Below are 23585 nucleotides of genomic sequence, written 5' to 3' on the forward strand. Positions count from 1 at the left end.
TGGCATCAATATTGGACCGTGAGGTGCATTTACCCACTGAGCTATGGGGGGGGGGTGGGGGGGAAGACGTTCCTTTACCTTTGGGGGAAAAAAAATACTAAATTAGACCTAATTTCACTCAGGCAGCTTGAATTCGTCCAATCGGTTCATTTTCAGCCTGAACTTGGTGCGTCCCAATGCTACACTGTGTATGTGTGTGTGTGCAGCAACCAGACTTTGTCCTAGAATAACAACAGAATCCTAGCATACCTAGCTGATATAAACACGCAGCCAGAACCACCTGTGAGGCTTACGTTCCCGCTAATTGATCGTTTTTGCCTTGGGTCGGTGGAATCCACAGAAGGTAGTTCACCGGTGAGGTCGATCCACTAATCGTCCTTTATGCTTGTGCAGTCCGGCTTCACCCAATGGATTATTTCTGTGGCCTCCTCCCCCCTCCCTTTGTTTTATTTACACGCGTGTAACCATTGTTACTATTTTCTTTTCGCACCAAGCGGGTGCAAATGTCCACTACTCCCATTAGGCAGGCCACACGATTGCAAACTTCCCCCACCCTCCCTCCCCTCCCCCACAAAACTATTGCGGTGGTCTTGGCACAAAGTGTCTTGTGTATTATTTTTTTTTGAAGCGAAATGGTTCATATTGTCTTCTTTCTGAGGAGAATGCGAGTGAGACCCAGTGCTCCTCGCTTGGGGTCGTTGCCTCTGCTCACAACCAAAGGCCCCCAGACGCCAAATTCCACTGGATCTGGCCATTTACCGGCTGATCAATCGTAAACCAGGGCTTCTTGGCATCTAATCCCCAAGTTACAGCTGCGAACAAGCTGAGGAGTCAAGGTCAGTATTTTTTTCCCTCTCTCTCTCTCTCTCGCTGCCTTCTGCTCAGCAATCCCAAATCGGGTGAAGCCCAAACTGAGGCCTTTACCACCAGGTCGGAGGCTCCGAAGAACTGATGATGTCACTTCCCGTCACAAATACAAGGAGCAGCCACAATGACCTATTTTTTTTTTCCTTCTTCTTTGTTTTACATATAACTCCATAAATTGAGTCTGGTAATTAAGACAAAAAAAAAAGGTACGGCACGAGAAAACGATTAGGACAAGACGACATTCGGTGACAAGAGGTGTCGGCGACAGGACCTTCCTGCCCTCGCTCTTGCAATCATCTGTCCAGCAGGCAGCTCCATGTCAACAGCCTGCTAGTCAAGAAAAGAAATAAATCTGGACCTGCTGCTGTAATTTCAGAAAGAGAACGTAAAGAAAAAAAACCAGTTACAAGCACAAGAGACTTTTTAGCTCATTCAGTTACATTTCAGGCCTTGCTTGCCCTTCAAAAAGGAGCCATTGTCGTCAGGGGTTCGTGGTTTGCAAGCCAGATGTTCCGGTTATAGAAACGCTGCTCATAATTGTCAAAAGGACAATCATGGGTTTTTCTGGATACTGTAACAGGAGGTGCTGGAAATGCACAGATCAGGCAGCCACTGTCAAAAAGAGAAAAGGCACAGTTCGCCTTTACGAGCGCCGTGCTTCTGTTGATGCCGGGCCATTTGTTAATTTTAAATTCTGAGATTGATAGAATTTTGTTAACCAAAAGGTATCAAGGGACACGGGGGCAAAGGCGGGTCCATGGAGTTCGGTCGCAGATCAGCCATGATCTCACTGAGTGGCGAAAATGGCCTCCTCCTGTTCCTATGTTCTAGTGAAGAGATACACACCAAACCTTTTCCCTTTGTAAATGCTGCCTGGTCCGCTGCATCATTCCAGCATTTCCCTTTACTGTTTGTGCCAGTTTTCTGGATTCGGCGCTGGCAGGACACATTCGGGTTGAGGGAGGTAATCGGGGCGGGAGCCTCGCCTGGACATAGTTTGCGGTTGCGCCAGCAGGGTGGGTAGTTCGTGTCGGCAGCTCCAGCAGGGAATTCGATCCAGGTACTGAGAGGTTCTCCGCTGCACTCCTAATGTGCGACCTCATTCAGTACTGGCTCTCCCCTCCCCTCCTCCACAAATACTTTCCACCCCGGATCAATTTGTCTGTGGAAGAGTTCCTGCGACAACAGCATTGAGTCCGTCCGGAAAAGAAAAAAATGTTTGTTTTTTTTGTGCTGTGTAAACCTTGTCGTCCGAATGCAGGAATTCTTACCTTGCAAGCCAGAAATTCCCCAAGGACAGTGGCCCTTTTTTGCCAAGATTGGCTCTAGCCCGAAAGACGGCGGACGCTAGCGCGAGGAGAAGTTGGACGACTTCACGATCGTGATCACGCTCGTCGTGTTGACCTTCGTGGGCGTGATGGGCCCACACGCCACCGTCCTGGCGAAGCTCTGAAGGGCCTCGTACTTGGAGCGCAGGGTGTCCAGCTCCGTCTTCATGTCGGCGTTCTCCGCCGCGAGCTTCTCCACCTCCTGCTCCAGCTCGGCCTTCTGGCGCTCCAACTCCTCCTTCTGCGTCACGCGCTTCACCCGGCAGCTGGCCGCGTAGCCCCGGTTCTTCAGTGTCCGCCTCCGCTGCTTCAGGTTCAGGATCTCGTCTTTGGAGAGGCCGCGGAGGTGGTGGTTCAGCTCCCGCACGGACATCGACACCAGCTCCTGGTCCATTAGCGCAGGGGAGTTTTCACCGGACTCTCTCTTAATCTGCAAGGCACAAAAGTAAAGACCGGCAAGGCAGCATAAGCAATGCATTGAAACGTATAAAATTCTGACAGGGCTAGACAGACTGGATGCAGGGAGGATGTTTCCCCTGGCTGGGGGGTCGAGAACGTGAAGTCACAGTCTCAGGATACGGGGTCGGACATTTAGGACTGAGATGAAGAGAAATGTCTTCACTCAGAGGGTGGTGAACCTGTGGAATTCTCTACCCCAGAAGGCTGTGGAGGCCAAGTCACTGAATGACGTAAGAAAACTACTAGGCACTTGGTCTAAGCGTTAAACAAAGCTTTAATCAACTGTTTTACAACATGGAGGTCTAGTTGTGTCCTTCACTAGTTCCTGTTAAGAATGTCCTGTGCAAGCTGGGCCCGTGCCCGAGTATTTATACTGTCCCTGCACAGCGCCACCCGCAGGCCGCTCAGTTGATTCATGTCACTGAATACATTTAAGAAGGAGATAGATAGATTTCTAGACACAAAAGGCATCAAGGGGTATGGGGAGAGAGCGGGAATATGGTATTGAGATAGAGGATCAGCCATGATCATATTGAATGGCGGAGCAGGCTCGAAGGGCCGAATGGACGACTCCTGCTCCTACTTTTCTATGTTTCTATGTTTCTAAAAGGCTCTGCAGGACAACCTCCTTAGAGGTCACAGTCTCAGGATAAGGGATCGGCCATTTAGGACTGAGATGAGGAGATATTTCTTCACTCAGAGGGTGGTGAATCTTTAGAGTTCTCTACCCCAGAGGGCTGTGAATGCTCAGTCGTTGAGTATATTCAAGACAGAGAATGATAGATTTTTAGACACTAAGGGAATCAAGGGGTATGGGGATCGGGTGGGAAAGTGGAGTTGAGGTCGAAGATCAGCCATGATCTTATTGAATGGCGGGGCAGGCTCGAGGGGCCGAATGGCCTACTCCTGCTCCTATATCTTATGTTTCTTATTGCAAACCCTGTGTCAGCTGTGGCTCAGTTGGTAGCACTCTGGCCTCTGGGTCAGAAGGTTGTGGGTTCACAGTCCCAATTCAGAGACTTTGAGCTCAAAAATCTAGGCTGACACTCCCGGTGAGGTACTCAAGGAGTGTTGCACTCAGAGTTGCCGTCTTTCGGATGAGACGTTAAACCGAGGCCGCATCTGCCCTCTCAGGTGGACATAAAAGATCCCATGGCACTCTTTCGAAGAAGAGCAGGGGAGTTCTCCCCGGTGTCCTGGCCAATATTTATCCCTCAACCAAAACACTTTTATAAAAAAAAAAAAAATTCTGTTCATTATCACATTGCTGTTTGTGGGATCTTGCTGTGCACAAATTGGCTGCCACGTTTCCTACATTACAACAGTGGCTACACTTCAAAAAGTACTTCATTGTCTGTAAAGTGCTTTGGGACATACTGAGGTCATGAAAGGCACTATATAAATGCAAGTTCCTCCTTCTTGCCTCTGAAGCAACATTTTCAACTTTTTGTCTCTTTCTCCCCTGTTGCCGGGGTCCCGCTCCATGGGCATCAGCAGCCCCCCATTACCCCATCTGTGTGGCCCTTCTTAATGTGTGAGTCTTGACAGCGAGTCGGTAGGGAAATCACAGCCGGGTCTGATCTCATCCACTCCTGATTTCCGAGCACGTGCTATCACAGAATCACAGAATCACAGAAACCCCACAGTGCAGATAGAGGCCATTTCAGCCCATCGAGCCTGCACCGACGCATATCCCACCCAATCCCCATAACCCCTACACCAACACATATCCCACCCTATCCCCGTGTATTTAATCCCCCTAACACTAAGGGTCAATTTATCATAGCCAATCAACCTAACCCGCACATCTTTGGACTGTGGGAGGAAACCGGAGCACCCGGAGGAAACCCACGCAAACACGGGGAGAATGTGCAAACTCCACACAGACAGTCGCCCGAGGCCGGATTCGAACCCGGGTCCCTGGCGCTGTGAGGCAACAGTGCTAACCACTATGCCACCGTGCTCAATTACAAAGTTACAAAGTATTCACAGCACAGAAACAGGCCATTCGGCCCAACATGTCCATGCCGGTGTTTATGCTCCACACGAGCCTCCTCCCACCCCTCTTCATCTCACCCCCTCGCCATAACCTTCCATTCACTGCTCTCTGGGTGAAGAGGTTTCTCCTGAATTCCTTACTGGATTTAAAAGTGACTATCTTATGGTTCCCTAGTTCTGGTCGCGCCCACAAGTGGAAACGTCCTTGCTGGAAAGTGCAATCAGCATCCAAAATTCTGGCTGAATTTCTTTCCCCCCCCCCCTCCCCAGCCCAGGAATCCAAGGGTGCAACTCAATGGCTGCACCAGCTGAATTTAGCTAACTGAGCACATGTTGGGTATTGAGCGGGAATTTCCTGGGCTGCACAGCTCAGTACCACATCACATATATATTTAAGAAGGAGGTAGATAGATTTCTAGACACAAAAGGCGTCAAGGGGTATGGGGAGAGAGCGGGAATATGGCATTGAGATAGAGGATAGAGATAGAGGATCAGCCATGATCATATTGAATGGCGGAGCAGGCTCAAAGGGCCGAATGGCCTACTCCTGCTCATATATATTATATATAAATATAATTTCTCTTTCTTTTAATCCACACTTTCGTCTGAGATTTTTCTTCCCTCCCACACGGCAGCTGTCCCTCACGCCATTCACACTTCGTCTAGAGCCATCCTTTATTCCTTGAATATCTCTCAATGTCTCTTAATCTCTCCTGCTTTCTATCCTATCACTGACCTTCCCTGTTGTTCTTTCATCCCCTCCCCCTTTTCCCAGCCCCTACTTGCTTTAAAATCTATCCACCTTTCCTGTTTTTTTCCAGTTCTGACGAAGGGTCTTCGACCCGAAACGTTGACCCTGTTTCTCTCTCCACGGATGCTGCCCTGGCCTGCTGAGTTTTTCCAGCGTTTTCTGTTGTTATTTCGGATTTCCAGCATCCGCAGTATTTTGCTATCCTATCAGTACCACACCAGTTGGCCCATCTACCCGCTTAGCCACCAAAGGAACTCGTGAGCGGGTATTCTAACCAATGTTCCCTCTAATTTATTTTTTGCCCCTGCGGGGACCCTTACACTTTGCTGCACGGCCGCGTATGCTCGGTATCTCTTCCAGTGACGAGCGGCCTGTGCGGGACATTGCGATCGCACTTTAGGGGGAACGTTGATTTGAACTGTGACTAGTCCATTGGCAGGATAGGCGCACCAACGTCAGTGTTCTCACTCAGGCCAACATCCCCAGCATCGAAGCTTTGACCACGCTCGATCAGCTCCGATGGGCGGGTCACATTGTCCGCATGCCCGATACGAGACTCCCAAAGCAAGCGTACTACTCAGAGCTCCGACACGGCAAGAGAGCCCCAGGTGGGCAGAGGAAACGCTTCAAGGACACCCTCAAAGCCTCCTTGAAAAAGTGCGACATCCCCACCGACACCTGGGAATCCCTGGCCCAAGACTGCACAAAGTGGAGGAGAAGCATCCGGGAAGGCGCTGAACACCTCGAGTCTCTTCGCTGGGAGCAAGCGGAAGCCAAGTGCAAGCAGCGCAAGGAGTGCACGTCAACCCAAGCACCCCACCCACCTGCCCCTTCAACCACCGTCTACCCCACCTGTGACAGAGGCTGTAGGTCCCGCATTGGACTCAGTCACCTGAGAACTCATTTTTAGTGTGGAAGCAAGTCATCCTCGGTTCCGAGGGACTGCCTAAGAAGTCAGCTCTGAATCTCAAACTTTACCGAAAGATGGCTCCTGATAAGATTTCCGTTATTAATTACTGGAATGGTACCAGGTATGCGTGACTTCAGTTCTATCGATAGACTAGAGAAGCTGGGACTGTTCTCCATAGAGCAGAGAAGGTTAAGGGGAGATTTAATAGAGGTGTTCAAAATTATGAATTTTATTGAGAGTAGATAAGGAGAAACTGTTTCTATTGGCAGGAGGGTCAGGAACCAGAGGACACAGATTTGAGATAATTGTCAAAAGTAGCAATGGGGAGATGAGGAGATTTTTTTTTTTTTTAATTCAGCGAGTTGTTGTGATCTGGAATGCACTGCCTGAAAGGGTGGTGGAAGCAGAGGGGGTGGGACTGATTGGATAGATCTTACAAAGAGCCAGCACAGGCCCAATGGGCTGAATGGCCTCCTTCTGCGCTGTACGATTCTATGAATCCCCAAAGAACAATAAGAGATCATGAAAGTGAGAAGTCCATTTGATCCATCATGCCTATTCCTTGTAGGCCATGTACAATATATCCCATCATGTATTCTACCTCATTCATTTAATCTTTAATTCTACATGAATACTCCCTGATCACCAAAGCAAAAACCCCAGAATATTTATCTATGCTTACACCTCCACTGGCTAACCCTGTGCTGCTGCTCTCCTCAAGAGGGACCCATGGTTAGACCACACTTGGAGTACTGCGTACAGTTCTGGTCATCATATTATAAAAAGGATATAGAGGCACTGGAGAGGGTGCAGAGAAGATTTACAAGGATGATACTAGAAATGTGAGGGTATACATATCAGGAAAGGATGAACAGGCTGGGTCTCTTTTCTCTTGAAAAAAGGCTGAGGGGTGACCTAATAGGAGGTCATTAGAATTATGAAAGGTTTTGATAGAGTGGATACAGAGAGAGTGTTTCCACTTGTGGGGAAGAGCGTAACTAGAGGCCATCGATATAAGATAGTCACCAAGAAATCAAATAGGGAATTCAGAAGAAACTTCTTTACCCAGAGAGTGGTGAACATGTGGAACTCGCTACCACAGGGAGTGGTTGAAGCGAATAGTATAGATACATTTAAGGGGAGGCTGGACAAGCGTATGAGGGAGAAGGGAATAGAGGGTTATGCTGATAGATTTAGATGAGGAAAGACGGGAGGAGGCGCGAGTGGAGCATAAACGCCGGCATGGACTGGTTGGGCCGAATGGCCTGTTTCTGTGCCGTATATCCGATGTAATCCTATGTAATCTCTCTCCCCATTCTATTGCAGTCCAATGGACCAAACCCCTTTGCCTTCATTCCCATTGTATAGAATCCCAATGGCAGCAATCACTTCCCTTTCATTCCCAATATACAGAATCCCAAGGCTTCAACCCAATTCCCAATATGCAGAATCCCAATGGATCAAACCATTTCTCTTTCATTTGCTCTTGGGATATGGGTGGCACAGGCAAGGCAGTAATTATTGTCCATCGCCGGTTGGCGTGAGGGAACTAAGAGCTGACCGTGTAGTGTGGGACTGGAGTCACACCTCGGCCTGACCGAGCAGAAGTGGTGGGTTGACTTCCCTGAAGGCCATTTAATGAATAAAGTCGAGTTTTTTTATAACAGGCCGGCAGCTTTCATTCACGGTCATGTTTTCAGATGCTAGCCCACAAATTACTGGATTAATTGTCGTCATTTTCACAACTTGAACTTCTGACCTCTGTGCTCCTAGTCCAGTACCAATACCAATACCAATCCAAAAAAGAGCCTAGTTCGATAGCTTAACTAGCTGATTAACAGTCCGATTACACTGGGCGCTGTAGCACATTCTACACTTCAATTCACTCTTGCGCAAAGTCTTTCTGCGTGTGTTACCGGATGATTTTGATTACAGTGAGTTACTGAATGAGGCGGTGAGCTGGGCTGTGGTACAAAGATCTGCAAAGCGACTGTTTTCATACGTGGTTTACAGGCCTCCCGGGCCAAGCTGAACATTCCCAGCCAACAGTGTTTATGAGGAGCTGTTTGGGCTGATTTTTTTCAGTGTTCGCCATGGCTGGAATCGGCAGAGGCCTGGGAACAGATCAGTCTGCTCACCTTGTCTGTCGGGGAATGGCACATGGCTGCGGAGGAAGCCTAGACAGTGGAGGAAATCTTAAATCGCACAAATACTGGGTTACAATGTGTTGGGAGAGGAATATTCACCAAGGCCCTTGGTATAGTCTGGTTTTAGTTCAGTGTGTTAACCAGACTGGTACTGGACTGCAGAGGCGATGATGAGGAGGAATTTCTTCACTCAGAGGGTTGTGAATCTTTGGAATTCTCTGCCCCAGAGGGCTGTGGATGCTGAGTCTTTGAGTATATTCAAAGCTGAGATAAATAGATTTTTGGACTCTAGGGGAATCAAGGGATACGGAGATCGGACGGGAAAGTGGAGTTGAGGTCGACGATCAGCCATGATCTCATTGAATGGCGGAGCAGGCTCGAGGGGCCGTATGGCCGACTCCTGCTCCTAGTTCGTATGTTCTTTTGTGAAGCAACATAGAATTACACAGAATTTACAGAAGGAAATTGCATTTATATAGTTCTTTATCAAGTCCTCAGGACATCTCAAAGTGCTTCACAACGAATGAATTATTTTTGAAATGCAACGACTATTGCTTTCTAGACAATCTGGCAGCCATTCTACGTACAAAAATGTCCCAAAAAAAAACCAAATGAGATGATTTACCAGAAACAGGCCATTCGGCCCAAATGGTTTATGCTCCACATGGACCTCTTCCCACTCGACTTCATCTCATCCTATCAGCATAACCTTCTACAGGAAATTTTGGTTTATCCGGAGGTTATATGTCCGGAATACTCGATCTAACGGCAAAAATCAGGAGCCATTTTCTATATGTTTTTTTTAGTTCTGGTTGCTTTTTTTTTAACCAGTCAGGCACTGCAAGGTCTGTAGCTATAGCAACAGCTTCAGCTAGAGACGCTTGCAGCTGCAGCCGACTGTTTTGAAGCTGTTGCTAAGCAACAGGGTTTGTTGATTCACACGGAGCTTCTCAGTTCCATATGTTTAAACATTAACTCTGGTATGTCCGGCACTTTTGATGTTACGGCACCAGCTCGGTCCCGTCAGTGCCGGATATCAGAAAGTTTCCTGTATTCCTTTCTCCCGCATGTAATTATCTAGCTTCTCCTTAAATCTATCTGTGCTATTCGCCGCAACCTCTCCCTGTGGTAGCGAGATCCACATTCTCACCGCTCTCTGGGTAAAGCAGTTTCTCCTGAATCCTTTATTGTCATTTATTGGTGCCTATCTTATGTTCATTTTGGACTAACATCGCACGTTAGCGCAACAGAAAGATCATTGTTTGTGTCCTCACTCTGCGCAGTTGCCAATTTGAGCTTCATTGCGGGAATGAGGGGAGGCTGCTGCACCTTCCTGCAAGGAGAAGGCAAGACCGGAAGGAAAAAGGCACAGCAGGAACCCAGGGGGAAAAATTGGGTTGATTTGCGCCTCTCGTTAGCGCCTCCCGGAGGGTGCTAATGAGGGGCGCAAATCCCCGGGCGCGGCGCCGCTAACGCCTCCCACGAAATTCAGCGCCCCGGCTGCAAACTCCGCTTGTGCCCCCTGACCTATCGCCGGACGATATGTCCGACAGGGTCAGGGGGGGCGTTTTTGCAGTGGCGGCGGCGGCGCTGGTAAAAGGGGCAGGTGTTGGGCGGCCATTATCTTTTTGGCCGTCTGCCAGCACCTGCCCCCTCTTCCCCTTTTTTTCCTCCGGATGCCAGCCGCGATCGTTCAGCCCGCCACTCCTGAGTGCCGGTCTGTTGCACCGGCACCCCGCTCCCCGGTGGTCCAGCAGGGCCCCGGTGTGCGCTGCGCTAGGCCCCTCCCCTTTAATCAGGGGAGGGAGACCTACAATGACACGGCGCTATGTGCCGACGCGGGTGGCGCTGTTGCACATAGCGCCGCGATATTCAGTAGTAGCGCCCTAAGAAAGAGGTGGAGCGCTTCCAGTAGCGCCCCGCCTCCTGCTTGGGGCGCTACAACTGAATTTTAGATGGAGGGGCGCTAATTTCTTCGGGCGCTAAAGGGCTGACACCCAATTCCACCCCCACCCCCACAGTGTCTCCTGATGGCTAGCAACAGGAAGCATTGGCACTGATCTGGCAGTAGGCCTCCCACCTTCTCAACAGCAGGGAATAATGGTCAATTGGATTTGAATAACCAGGGGAGGATCACTTACCATGAAAAATTACAAGAACAATGAAGCTCGCTGAGGCATCAAGTGTCTGCTCTTACCTTCAGTGCTTTGCTTGCTCTGTTAGTGCTCATCATGTGAGGAACTTCACCAGCACGGGGTCCCTGGATCAATGAAAGGGAACAGGTTAGTAATTCAGTCTTCTAGGCAATGGTGTGACCAGCCATGATCTCACTGAATGGCGGAGCAGGCTCTTATCTTCTATGTTTCTAGAGTTATTCCCACTGCAGTCCCTATCCCTTGCCAATTGCTGACATTATTCCCCCTCCCTCCACCCCCCACCCCCCACTCCCCCCTTTTAGGTCTCCCACTCTTGGCACTCCTCCCCAAACCAGGATGCGGGGTGGGAAGAGCCAGAGACTTGTCCATTGCGATGGTCAATGCTATTAGCAGCATAAAGAAAATGTGATTTACAGGCAAGATGTATCTCTTAATTAATTCGCCCCCCAACCCCCACTCAGATGGAAAATTCCACCACTTAAAGGTACAGAGCAGGTATGACCAGTAGCCTGATCCTGCTCCTACTTCTTGTGTTCTAATTCTGTGTTAGATTTCAGGAGATGGTTCTATTCACATAGATTAGTGGAGACCACGGGAACAGGCTGCCAGCTAGGAGTCCTTCAAGAGTAAATTGTGCCTATTCCTGGCTGGGGTGGAGATCATCTTTTACAGAAGGTAAGTACTGCAGGAAATACAGGGACAGTGTGATCTCCTGGACGAGTTTCGATCGCCTAGATGGGTCGGAGAGGAATTTCCCAGATTTTTTCTCCCAAATTGGCCAGTGGGTTTTTAATCTGGTTTTTCGCCTCTCCTGGGAGATCACATGGGTTCGGGTGGGATGGAGAGTGGAAGTAGATTTGAGGTTAGGATCAGATCAGCCATGATCTTGAATGGCGGAGCAGGCTCGAGGGGCCGATTGGCCTACTCCTGCTCCTATTTCTTATGTTCTTATGTCAAAACTGACCCACACACATAAATACTGTGGCTACAAGAGCAGGTCAGAGGCTGGGTATTCTGCGGCGAGTGACTCACCTCCCAACTCCCCAAAGCCTTTCCACCACCAACAAGGCACAAGTAAGGAGTGTGATGGAATACTCTCCACTTGCCTGGATAAGTGCAGCTCCAACAACACTCAAGAAGCTCGACACCATCCGGGACAAAGCAGTCTGCTTAATTGGCACCCCATCCGCCACCTTAAACATTCACTCCCTCCACCACCGGCGCACCGTGGCTGCAGTGTGTACCATCTACAAGATGCACTGCAGCAACTCGCCAAGGCTTCTTCAACAGCACCTCCCAAATCTCTACCTCTACCACCTAGAAGGACAAGGGCAGCAGGCGCATGGGAACACCACCACCTCCAAGTTCCCCTCCAAGTCACACACCATCCTGACTTAGAAGTATATCGGCCGTTCCTTCATCGTCGCTGGGTCAAAATCCTGGAACTCCCTCCCTAACAGCACTGTGGGAGCACCTTCACCACACGGACTGCAGCGGTTCAAGAAGGTGGCTCACCACCACCTTCTCAAGGGGCAATTAGGGATGGGCAATAAATGCTGGCCTTGCCAGCGACGCCCACATCCCGTGAATGAATACATTAAAAAAAATCCAGCCTGAATGCCTGCTGAGATTTCCTAATAATGAAGAGTCCAAGGACCTGGGATCCTGTTCCACATCCGATGTCTGGTGTGGTGGAGCTTCCACCAAACCTGTCCCAAATCAGGATCAGCATCATTTGCATGGGAGAGGGGCACCAACACCATTTCTGGCACTACTTGGGCATCTGCTCTGTGGAGGGGAGCATGAATATCTGAGGAGCACCTTGCTGCATTGTTAAAAGAAAGACTTGCATTTCTATAGCACCTTTCACGCCCACCAGACATCTCAAAGCGCTTTACAGCCAATTAAGTTCTTTTGGAGTGGAGTCACTGTTGTAATGTGGGAAACGCGGCAGCCAATTTGCGCACAGCAAGCTCCCACAAACAGCAATGTGATAATGACCAGATAATTATGCTGATTAATGGATAAATATTGGCCAGGACACCAGGGATAACTCTCCTGCTCTTCTTCAATAGATTGGGAGAAGGGGAAGTGCAACAAGACCTGGGTGTCCTTGTGCACCAGTCGCCGAAGGTAAGCATGCAGGTGCAGCAGGCGGTTAAGAAGGCAAATGGTATGTTGGCCTTCATAGCGAGATGATTCGAGTACAGGAGCAAGGATGTCTTGCTGCAGTTGTACAGGGCCTTGGTGAGACCACACCTTGAGTATTGTGTGCAGTTTTGGTCGCCTTATCTGAGGAAGGATGTTCTTGCCATGGAGGGAGTGCAGCGAAGATTCACCAAACTGATACCTGGGATGGCAGGAATGACGTATGAGGAGAGATTGGGTCGATTGGGCTTATACTCGCTGGAGTTTAGAAGCATGACAGGGGATCTCATTGAAACTTATAAAATTCTAACAGGACTAGACAGACTAGATGCAGGAAGGATGTTCCCGATGGCGGGGAAGTCCAGAACCAGGGGTCACAGTCTAAGGATCAGGGGTAAGCCATTTAGGACTGAGATGAGGAGGAATTTCTTCACCCAGAGAGTGGTGAACCTGTGGAATTCTCTACCACAGAAGGCAGTTGAGGCCAATTCATTAAATATATTCAAGAAGGAGTTAGATATATTTCTTAAGGCTAAAGGGATCAAGGGATATGGGGAGAAGGCAGGGACAGGGTACTGAATTTGGATGATCAGCCATGATCTCATTGAATGGCGGAGCAGGCTCGAGGGGCCGAATGACCTACTCCTGCTCCTATCTTCTATGTTTCTATGAAACAGTGCCATGGGATCTTTTACATCCACCTGAGAGAGCAGACAGGGTCTCGGTTTAATGTCTCATCCGAAAGACGGCACCTCCGACAGTGCAGCACTCCCTCAGCATTGCACTGGAGTGTCAACGCAGCTTGATGTGCTCAAGCTCCGGGAGTGGGACTTGAACTCACAACCTTCTGACTCAGAGGCGAGTGTGCTACCCACTGAGCCACAGCTGATGGGAACTGAATACTTGCCGTTAGGAAACTGATATTTGCTTTAGTTATGGGTCCCACTTCTGACAGGGTTTGGCCTTGGCAACGCTAGTCGTGCTGGCGTGCTTAGTGCCGAGGCCACTCGAGGCGGAACGGGCGGGCTTTCTGACCAATTACATCGTTTTGTCAGTCTGGCCTCTTCCGGTGACAGCCACACAAAGGGAAGCGATGCAAGCAGCACCCGCCTCCAATTCCGCATTCAGCAACGTTGAAAAGGGTGCGGAGGCCCAGCGGACCTGGCTGCTGCTCCCAATATGGGTTTCCTGGGGCTGCTCATTGGCATTCCCATTGGTGCAGTCATTGGCGCAAAGTGGATGTAAATGGGCTCAAAAAGCACAAGGAAACTCCGGGGAAGTGTTTTTTTTAAATTTTTTTAAAAGGGCGGAAAATCAGGCAGTAAAGCCTTCCGCCCAAATTTAGTCGCTGAAGAAAGTTCTCGTGTTATTCCAGTGCGACAGGTACAGCGAAAACAGCGAGGAAATTCACCCTCAACGAGTTTACCAACTGACCCTTAGGTAAGCCTAAGGGTTTACAGGCATTCGCAAAAGTGTAACCCGTGCTATAACCTGTGCTGTAACAGCATTGTAACAGTGTTGTAACCTGTGCTGTAACAGCATTGTAACAGTGTTGTAACCTGTGCTGTAACAGCATTGTAACAGTGTTGTAACCTGTGCTGTAACAGCATTGTAACAGTGTTGTAACCTGTGCTGTAACAGCATTGTAACAGTGTTGTAACCTGTGCTGTAACAGCATTGTAACAGTGCTGTAGCCAGTGCTGTAACAGCATTGTAACAGTGCTGTAACCAGGGCTGTAACAGCATTGTAACAGTGCTGTAACTGGTGCTGTAACAGCATTGTAACAGTGCTGTAACCAGTGCTGTAACAGCATTGTAACAGTGCTGTAACCAGTGCTGTAACAGCATTGTAACAGTGCTGTAACCAGTGCTGTAACAGCATTGTAACAGTGCTGTAACAGCATTGTAACAGTGCTGTAACCAGTGCTGTAACAGCATTGTAACAGTGCTGTAACTGGTGCTGTAACAGCATTGTAACAGTGCTGTAACCAGGGCTGTAACAGCATTGTAACAGTGCTGTAACTGGTGCTGTAACAGCACTGTAACAGTGCTGTAACCAGGGCTGTAACAGCATTGTAACAGTGCTGTAACTGGTGCTGTAACAGCATTGTAACAGTGCTGTAACCAGTGCTGTAACAGCATTGTAACAGTGCTGTAACTGTTGTGTATGTAATATGTGTGCTACTTTGAACCTATGGACAGGACTGCACTACTTGTTGGGCGTAGTGATACGCAGTACCACTCCTGGCCATAGGGGTATAAATAGTACTGTGGGTACTGATCTCCCCTCAGTTCCCGCCTGTGGGCATGAAGTAAAGACCTACGTATAGTCCCTACCTCCAACCAGTAAAGACCTGTTTTATTGTTACTGATTAAGTCTGAGTATTAATTACTTGAACAACTCACAGATTTAACACTGGCGACGAGTCTGATTCGGACCCTGCGGCAGTCACTCCACGGCAGCTTCGTCCACAGCCAGGACGTTGCAGAGAGGTTTCCACCCTCTCCACCCCACTGGAAGACATCCTGACCTCGGAGCCTCCATCGGCGACCGTCAGCTTCTTCTCCAGCTTGGTGGTGGGTAAGCCGTTGTCTGAGCCGGGCAGCGACGCGACAGGCAGTCGACCGCGTTGGCCGCACGAACGGGGCTGGGGGAGCTGGAGGAATAGGGCGCGAGAGCCGCTTCGAGCGGGAGGCGTTTCAACGGAGCGATCGCATCTCCTGATAAGAGCCGAGAGCCGCTTCGCGATCCAGCGATCGCATCCGCTGATAAGGGCCGCACTCGGGCGATCGCGGCGAAGATAAGGGCCGCACTCGGGGGCTGAAGGGAGACGGCGTTGGGGGACGGGTGAAGACCGCCAAGCGCGGGAAAACCGCCATTTTGTGGGCGGAGGACGACGGCAAGAGCGGGAAGCTGCCATCTTGGATAGCAGTAAAAAAAAAAAAAAATCTGAGAAATTGCAAATCTACAATGCCTAAACACGGGAATATTAGCACCTTTGATAGTGACCTCGAAGATTGGGCCATATATGTTGAAAGAGTAAAAAATTATTGTAAGGCCAATAAAATTCGTGACCAAGATAAAGCTCTAACATTATTAAATTTAATGGGTGCGAAGACATACGGGCAATTGAAACACCTGTTATCACCAGATGAACCGGCGGATAAGACGTTCGATGAGATTGTTACTGTCCTGAAAGATCATCTAAACCCCACGCCGCTGATGCTAGCGGAACGATTTAAATTTTACGACAGAAGGCAGCTACAGCATGAAAGCAATGCTGATTATTTGCTGGAATTGCGTAAATTAGCGAAATATTGCCAGTTTGGAACGGGACTGACAGAGGCACTTCGAGACAAATTTGTGTGTGGTTTATTTAAACAGGATACACAAAAGCGACTGCTCGAGGAGAATGAGCTGACGCTTGAGAAGGCGGTCACTATGGCAGCAGCACACGAAGCCGCAGCGAGAGGCACGGCAGTAATGCAGCTACGGTCACCGGAGCTCAGTGCACACAAATTGGGTGTGAGTTCTGGCAAATGTTATCGTTGTGGAAAGACAACGCATGATCAGAACCAGTGTTGGTTTAAAAACCAAGAATGTAGAACTTGTGGTAGGCTTGGACATATAGCTAGAGTATGCAGGTCAGCGAAGAAGACCAGCAACAAGAAGTCACCGCAAGGAAAATACGCAAAGGTACACAAGGTGACCGAACAGGAGTCCGATTCAGACGCTAGCAGTAATGAACTGGCTAGCTTAAGAGTACTCAACGCTGGTAAGGGTGCAGACCTCCAGACAATTTGGGTCACTCTTCAGATAGAAGGAGTCCAAGTAAAACTGGAATTGGACACTGGATCGGCATTGACGGTCATAAATAAGAAAGATTACGGAAAGTTATTCCAACATATTCCCCTACAGGATACGGGGATTATATTGGAAACATACACGGGGCAAAGAGTGTACCCCATCGGGAAAATAGAGGTTGCAGTGGTCCACAAGGGCGAAGACAGTCAAATAATGGACTTATATGTGATATCTGAAGGAGGTCCTCCACTACTAGGACGGGAGTGGATTAGGAAAATGAATATGGACTGGCATTTCCTACAAACAATAACGAGTGAGAACTCGGTGAAGATAGTCGGCCCAGACTCTGGAACGGATGATGGTAAGCCCAACTCAGGTGCAAAAGACAAAGTTTCAGCACAGAATTCCACTGAGCAACAACAACATAGTTTAACTGTGGATTCTGAGTCTGGCAAGTCTACTGATGTGCCCATTTCTGAGGGACACCGGGCTCGAACTCAACTCCATTTCAAACTACAACAGCAATTAGAACAAATGCTTCGCCGTTGTGAGCAAGAGTTGAATGCAACGAAAGAGTTCTTTGATATAGAGTTGGAGAATCTGGAAAGACAACAGAAGCAGCTGATGGAGAAAATGGAACAGGAGCACACAAAACGTCTGATGTCAGAGGAGTTAACGGTCAGCCAACTCCTGCATATGCTGAAGGACAGGACTCTGAAATGGGAAAAACTTGAACACGAACTTCAATATTCAAACGAAAGGGGTTCGGAGCTCTCAAAGGTTATTGGAAGAGCTGAGGTGGCAACACAGACTGAGATGACTGCAACAGAGCAGCCCTTGGATGCCAAAAGTACGCTGACTCACGTCAACGTAGAACAACAGACCGCTGAAACAGCTGCTCCGGTAGAGGGATTGCATAGTCCGATCAATCAATCTCCAAAGGAAGTTGAAGTATTAAAATCACAAATGAGGTCACTAGTAAACGACTTGCTGAAAGCCCAGAAAAAGCTGGATGCAGAGGTACACATGAAGAAGTCTCTTCAGGAAAGATGTCTGGATTTGGAACAAGAGCTGGCTAACGTCCAGCTGGGTATGGAGGAAATAGACGACCCTCTCACTGGTCTAGCTCAGGACGACACCGAATATTACTATGACCTGGTGGACGACACCGAATATTACGATGTCCTGTCCTGCCCAGCTTGTAACTTCGACTCCCAAAGTGCAGAAATCATGGAGGAGCACCAAAAGTCTACGGAACATCGGGAGAAGCTGGCTCTACGACGGAAACAGGAGGAAGAGAAGGAGGAACTGCGCATGCAGCTGGCAGCTGTGGCAGCTGACAATGGAGCCCAGAGAGTCTCCAAGAAGCAGAAAAGGAAAAGGAAAAACAGAAGATGACCCATCTGAACCATTATCACCTCTACCAGATCACACACGTGGTCCCTCCGAACGGAGCCAATTCAGTTCGGAAGTTCAAACTGTTAAATCCATGGAAGGACTATTGAATGAGTCACTCCAGCAACGTGAACCGACTCCACCACAGAGATTGAATCTGTGAACTGTTTTCCGCAGAGACTGAATCTGTGATCTGTTTTGACATGAAGTTATCTATGTATCTATGTTATTCTGTTATGTAAACCTGAAGTTATATATGTATATATGTTATTACGTTATGTTAAATGGGGAGATGACTGTAAAGCTAGGAAGGGAGGAATGTTGTGTATGTAATATGTGTGCTACTTTGAACCTATGGACAGGACTGCACTACTTGTTGGGCGTAGTGATACGCAGTACCACTCCTGGCCATAGGGGTATAAATAGTACTGTGGGTACTGATCTCCCCTCAGTTCCCGCCTGTGGGCATGAAGTAAAGACCTACGTATAGTCCCTACCTCCAACCAGTAAAGACCTGTTTTATTGTTACTGATTAAGTCTGAGTATTAATTACTTGAACAACTCACAGATTTAACAGTAACCAGGGCTGTAACAGCATTGTAACAGTGCTGTAACCAGGGCTGTAATAGTGCTGTAACCAGTGCTGTAACCAGGGCTGTAACCAGGGCTGTAACAGCATTGTAACAGTGCTGTAACCAATGGTGCATTGCACAGCATTAAATACGGACCAGCATGCCATACTCACCCGTGCGCACCCTATTGAGAGCTCGGACACAGCATTCAGTTGAAAATGGAGCACAAAACAGAATGTTCAGATTAATCAAAAACAGAAGGTGTATTTAATGAGGAGCAGAAGTCCATGTTTGCTTAACGTTTCCCCGTGTAATGTTATCTCCATCTTCAAAGATAACAAGCTTAAAGTTCTTTGAGACATAAGTCATTTAAAAAAAAAACTAGTAACCCGTACTTTGAATCCCTCAGGCAACTTATGAATATAGAGAGCCCATTTCAAGAGTAATAAAGAACTCCGCGTGCGCTGTGCCAGGGGATAAAGGATACATGGCAGTCTTGCCCCTCAATCCAGAGAGTTCCTCCGTGTATATTAAAGTCATTCTTCCCACGTTGAGCTTCATTCTTTTAGTGAAGAACATATTCCGTTATAAAGCACCGGGTCTAAGTGCTTGAAATGTTAAAGTATTTGGAAATGTCTTTGCTTCCCATTCACCGGTAGCGCAAAATGGGCTCATAGCGAATCGGCGTCTCAACAATCGCCGCGCCCAATTTTCTTTGCCATTAAATTAATGGTAAAGTTCCCCTCCAAGTCACACCACCATCCAGGACAAAGCAGCCCGCTTGATTGGTACCCCATCCACCACCTTAAACATTCACTCCCTCCACCACCGGCGTACCGTGGCTGCAGTGTGTACCATCTACAAGATGCACTGCAGCAACTCGCCAAGGCTTCTTCGGCAGCACCTCCCAAACCCGCGACCTCTTCCACCTAGAAGGACGCATGGGAACACCACCACCTCCAAGTTCCCCTCCAAGTCACACACCACCCTGACTTAGGAGTATATCGGCCGTTCCTTCATCGTCGCTGGGTCAAAATCCTGGAACTCCCTCCCTAACAGCACTGTGGGAGCACCTTCACCACACGGGACTGCAGCGGTCCAAGGCTGCGGCTCACCACCATCTTCTCAAGGGGCAATTCGGGATGGGGCAATAAACGCCGGGACTTGCCAGCAATGCCCACATCCCATGAATGAATAAAAAATAAACAATCACCAATGGTGCAAAGTGGGCCACTACCAAGGATCAGTTTACTCAGCACAGGTTACAGACTCGACGGGGGATCGGTCGGTGAAGATCGCTACCACACCAACTGGTGGATTTACTCAACTTCCTTTTGTAGTTTCATATTCCGCTAATCAGAGTGTTCGGTGCTCACGTATCTTGGCCCCGCGTGCGACGAGGTATCTCTGTGCGGAACTGTGGGTAAGTAGCAGTGAAGTCAGGTTAGTGGTGACCCCTCACCTCACCAGTCACGGAGATGGCCCAGATACATGGCACGGTGGCACCTTAGCCTGCGCATGCTGTAGAACTCTTCAGGCATGGCGGCAGGATGGTATTCTGGCACATGGTGGGGAGATGGATGGGTTTACTTCCCCTGTTCTCCACCTGGCAAGTTTCCCCAGTTATGGTCAGCCTCTCAACAACAAAAACTGGCATTTATATAGCATCTTTGGCGCAGTACAACGTCCTAAGGCGCAAATAGCAAATAAAATTTGACGCCGTGCCATTATAGAACAGGCACGGTTAAGTTTTAAGGAGCGTCTTAAAGAAGGAGCGAGAGGCAGAGAGATTTTGAGAGGGAATTCCAGAGCTTAGGGCCTAGGCTGCTGAAGGCACGGCCGCCAATGATGGAGCGGAAAAAATCAGAGATGCGCAAATGGCCAGAATTGGAGGAGCGCAGAGATCTCGGAGGGTCGTAGGGCTGGAGGAGGTTACAGTGATAGGGAGGGGCGAGGGATTTGTAAACAAGGACGGGAATTTTAAAATGGAGGTGTTGCCGGACCAGGAGCCTATGTAGATCAACGAGCACAGGGTGGGGGGGGGGGGGGGGAGATGGGTGGACGGGACTTGGCGCGAGTTACGATATGGGCGGCAGAGTTTTGGATGAGCTCAAGTTTACGGAGGGTGTAAGGTGGGAGGCCGGCCAGGAGAACATTGGAATAGTCAGGTCCAGAGGTAACATAGGCACAGATGAGGGATCCAGCAGCACGGTGGCATAGTGGTTAGCCTCACAGCGCCAGGGACCCGGGTTCAAATCCGGCCTCGGGTGACTGTCTGTGTGGAGTTTGCACATTCTCCCCGTGTTTGCGTGGGTTTCCTCCGGGTGCTCCTGTTTCCTCCCACAGTCCAAAGATGTGCGGGTTAGGTTGATTGGCCATGATAAAAATTGACCCTTAGTGTTAGGGGGATTAAATACGTGGGGTTACGGGGTTATGGGGATAGGGCTTTGGTGGGATGGCTGTCGGTGTAGGGACTGGGTGCTAGGGTTTGGATGATCAGCCATGATCTCGTTGAATGGCGGAGCAGGCTCGAAGGGCCGAATGGCCTACTCCTGCTCCTATCTTCTATGTTTCTATAAGCTGAGGCGGGGCAGAGACGGGCGATGTTACGGAGGTGGAAGTAGGCGGTCTCAGGAGATGTTGCCGAGCAGAGGCCACAGGCTTTGCAATACCCCCCCCCACACACACACACACACATCATAGCGATCAGAGACTTTAACGTGTCAGGCTGATGGCCCTCCCTTTACTTTGACTCCCCAGTTCAGAACGGTCGGCACGTGTGTCTCTGCTTCCCATCAGCACAGGCCAGTGGACATCCTGCCCTCGGGAGCAGCGTAGGACAAACTTCCTGTGTGTCCGGAAATCCACAAGGCAGGGCTAGCAAAATGATATCACTCAAAAAACACTTAGCTTGAGGAAGGCGTTACGCAATGCAGAGGGAGCAACGGAGGCAGAGCGAGAGAGAGAGAGAAAAAAGGGGGAAAGACGGGCAAAGGAAGAGAGGAACACAACAGACGCAGAAAGAAAGATGTAGCACAGATATCAGGTGAAGGTGTAAAAGAACAAATTCCCCCTCACTCCGATATAATTCTAATTCGTCTACAATTAGAATTCCTAAGTAGTTTTTTGTTGCAATACATGTTTCAGCAGTGGCTCAGTGGGCAGCGCCACTCACCTCGGAGTCAGAAGGTTGTGGGTTCAAGTCCCACTCCAGAGACTAGAGTACAAAAATCTAGGCTGACGCTCCCAGTGCAGTACTGAGGGAGTGCTGCACTGTCGGAGGTGCCGTTTTTCAGATGTGGACGTCTGCCCTCTCAGGTGGATGTAAATGATCCCATGGCACTATTTCGAAGAAGAGCAGGGGTGTCCTGGCCAATATCCCTCAACCAACATCATTAAAGTAGCCATGATGTGGAGATGTTGGTGTTGGACTGGGGTGGACAAATGTGAGAAGTCACACAACACCAGGTTATAGTCCAACAGCTTTATTTGAAATCACAAGCTTTCGGAGCGCTGCTCCTTCGTCAGGTGAAGTGACTTCACCTGACGAAGGAGCAGCACTCCGAAAGCTTGTGATTTCAAATAAAGCTGTTGGACTATAACCTGGTGTTGTGTGACTTCTAACATCACTAAAAACAGATTATCGGGCCATTATCACGTTGCCGTTTGTGGGATCGTGCTGTGCGCAAATTGGCTGCTGCGTTTCCTTCATTATAACAGGGACTCCACTTCATTGGCTGTAAAGCGCTTTGGGGCGTCTGGTGGTCGTGAAAGGCGCTCTACAAATACAAGTCTTACTTTTTCCTCTCATGTGCCAGATCACCATCGGTCCCCGCCCTGCCCAAAGACATCGCCGGCACACACAGGTTCAGGTGGCGCAGCACCACACCTCCGGGCCAACTCCGTGACTGGTACTATCTGCCCCGGCAGACCCATCCATAAGCGGAGCGGAGATAAACCCACACATTCAGAGAGAGATGAAGGAAACAGCTGCCACGCAATAAAACAAGGGGCAATAAAGCAATTAAGAAAACCACCCAAGAGGCAAAGGAAGGAAAAAAATCCAAACATCACAGCAGCTGGAACAAAGTCCTACAGTCACTCCCTGCCTGGCAGGAGCTTGAACGCACTGACTGGAACGATATTCTCCCTGTGTTGAAGTGTGGGAAATGTCCCAGCTCAGCAAGGGTGCGACCTACTTAGATCTCAACTTCCTTATTGTTCCAATGGAATATACACACAGATATAGCAGGTGGTTTATGCATAGAAACATAGAAAAAATAGGAGCAGGAGTCGGCCATTCGGCCCTTCGAGTCTGCTCCACCATTCAATGCGATCATGGCTGATCCTCTATCTCAATACCATATTCCCGCTCTCTCCCCATACCCCTTGATGCCTTTTGTGTCTAGAAATCTATCTATCTCCTTCTTAAATATATTCAGTGACTTGTCCTCCACAGCCTTCTGTGGTGGAGAATTCCACAGGTTCACCACCCTCTGAGTGAAGAAATTTCTCCTCATCTCAGTCCTAAATGTCCTACCCCGTATCCCGAGACTGTGACCCCTCGTTCTCGACTCCCCAGCCAGAGGAAACATCCTCCCCGCATCCAGTCTGTCTAGCCCTGTCAGAATTGTATACGTTTCAATGAGATCCCCTCTCATTCTTCTAAACTCTAGTGAATACAGGCCTAGTTGACCCAATCTCTCCTCATACGACAGTCCTGCCATCCCAGGAATCAGTCTGGTGAACCTTCGCTGCACTCCCTCTATGGCAAGTATATCCTTTCTTAGGTAAGGAGACCAAAACTGCACACAGTACTCCAGGTGTGGTCTCACCAAGGTGTGGTTTATATACCTATATACGGGATGGTTTAGAGCAATTTACTTAGTAAATTATTCTCACCGGGTTCACTCATCACAGGTCAGGTTTTCCTGTCTGCATTGGAGTCACATCATGATGGAATGAGTTCATAAGCAAGTTTAGGACACAAAGTTCTGTCTAAATCCAGCGGTCACAGTCTCAGAATAAGGGGTCGGCCATTTAGGACTG

The 23585-nt window shown here is 49.0% G+C and overlaps 1 pseudogene; it reads right to left on the reverse strand.

Moving 5' to 3' along the window:
* Positions 1-1042: 1042 nt before the first annotated feature.
* Positions 1043-2692, reverse strand: LOC147099472 (transcription factor MafK pseudogene; annotated as a pseudogene).
* Positions 2693-23585: the final 20893 nt, after the last annotated feature.

This window comes from Somniosus microcephalus, chromosome 28 (genome assembly GCF_052327205.1).
Source record: "Somniosus microcephalus isolate GS21.2 chromosome 28, FLI_Smic_1.0, whole genome shotgun sequence".
Classification (NCBI taxonomy): Eukaryota; Metazoa; Chordata; class Chondrichthyes; order Squaliformes; family Somniosidae; genus Somniosus; species Somniosus microcephalus.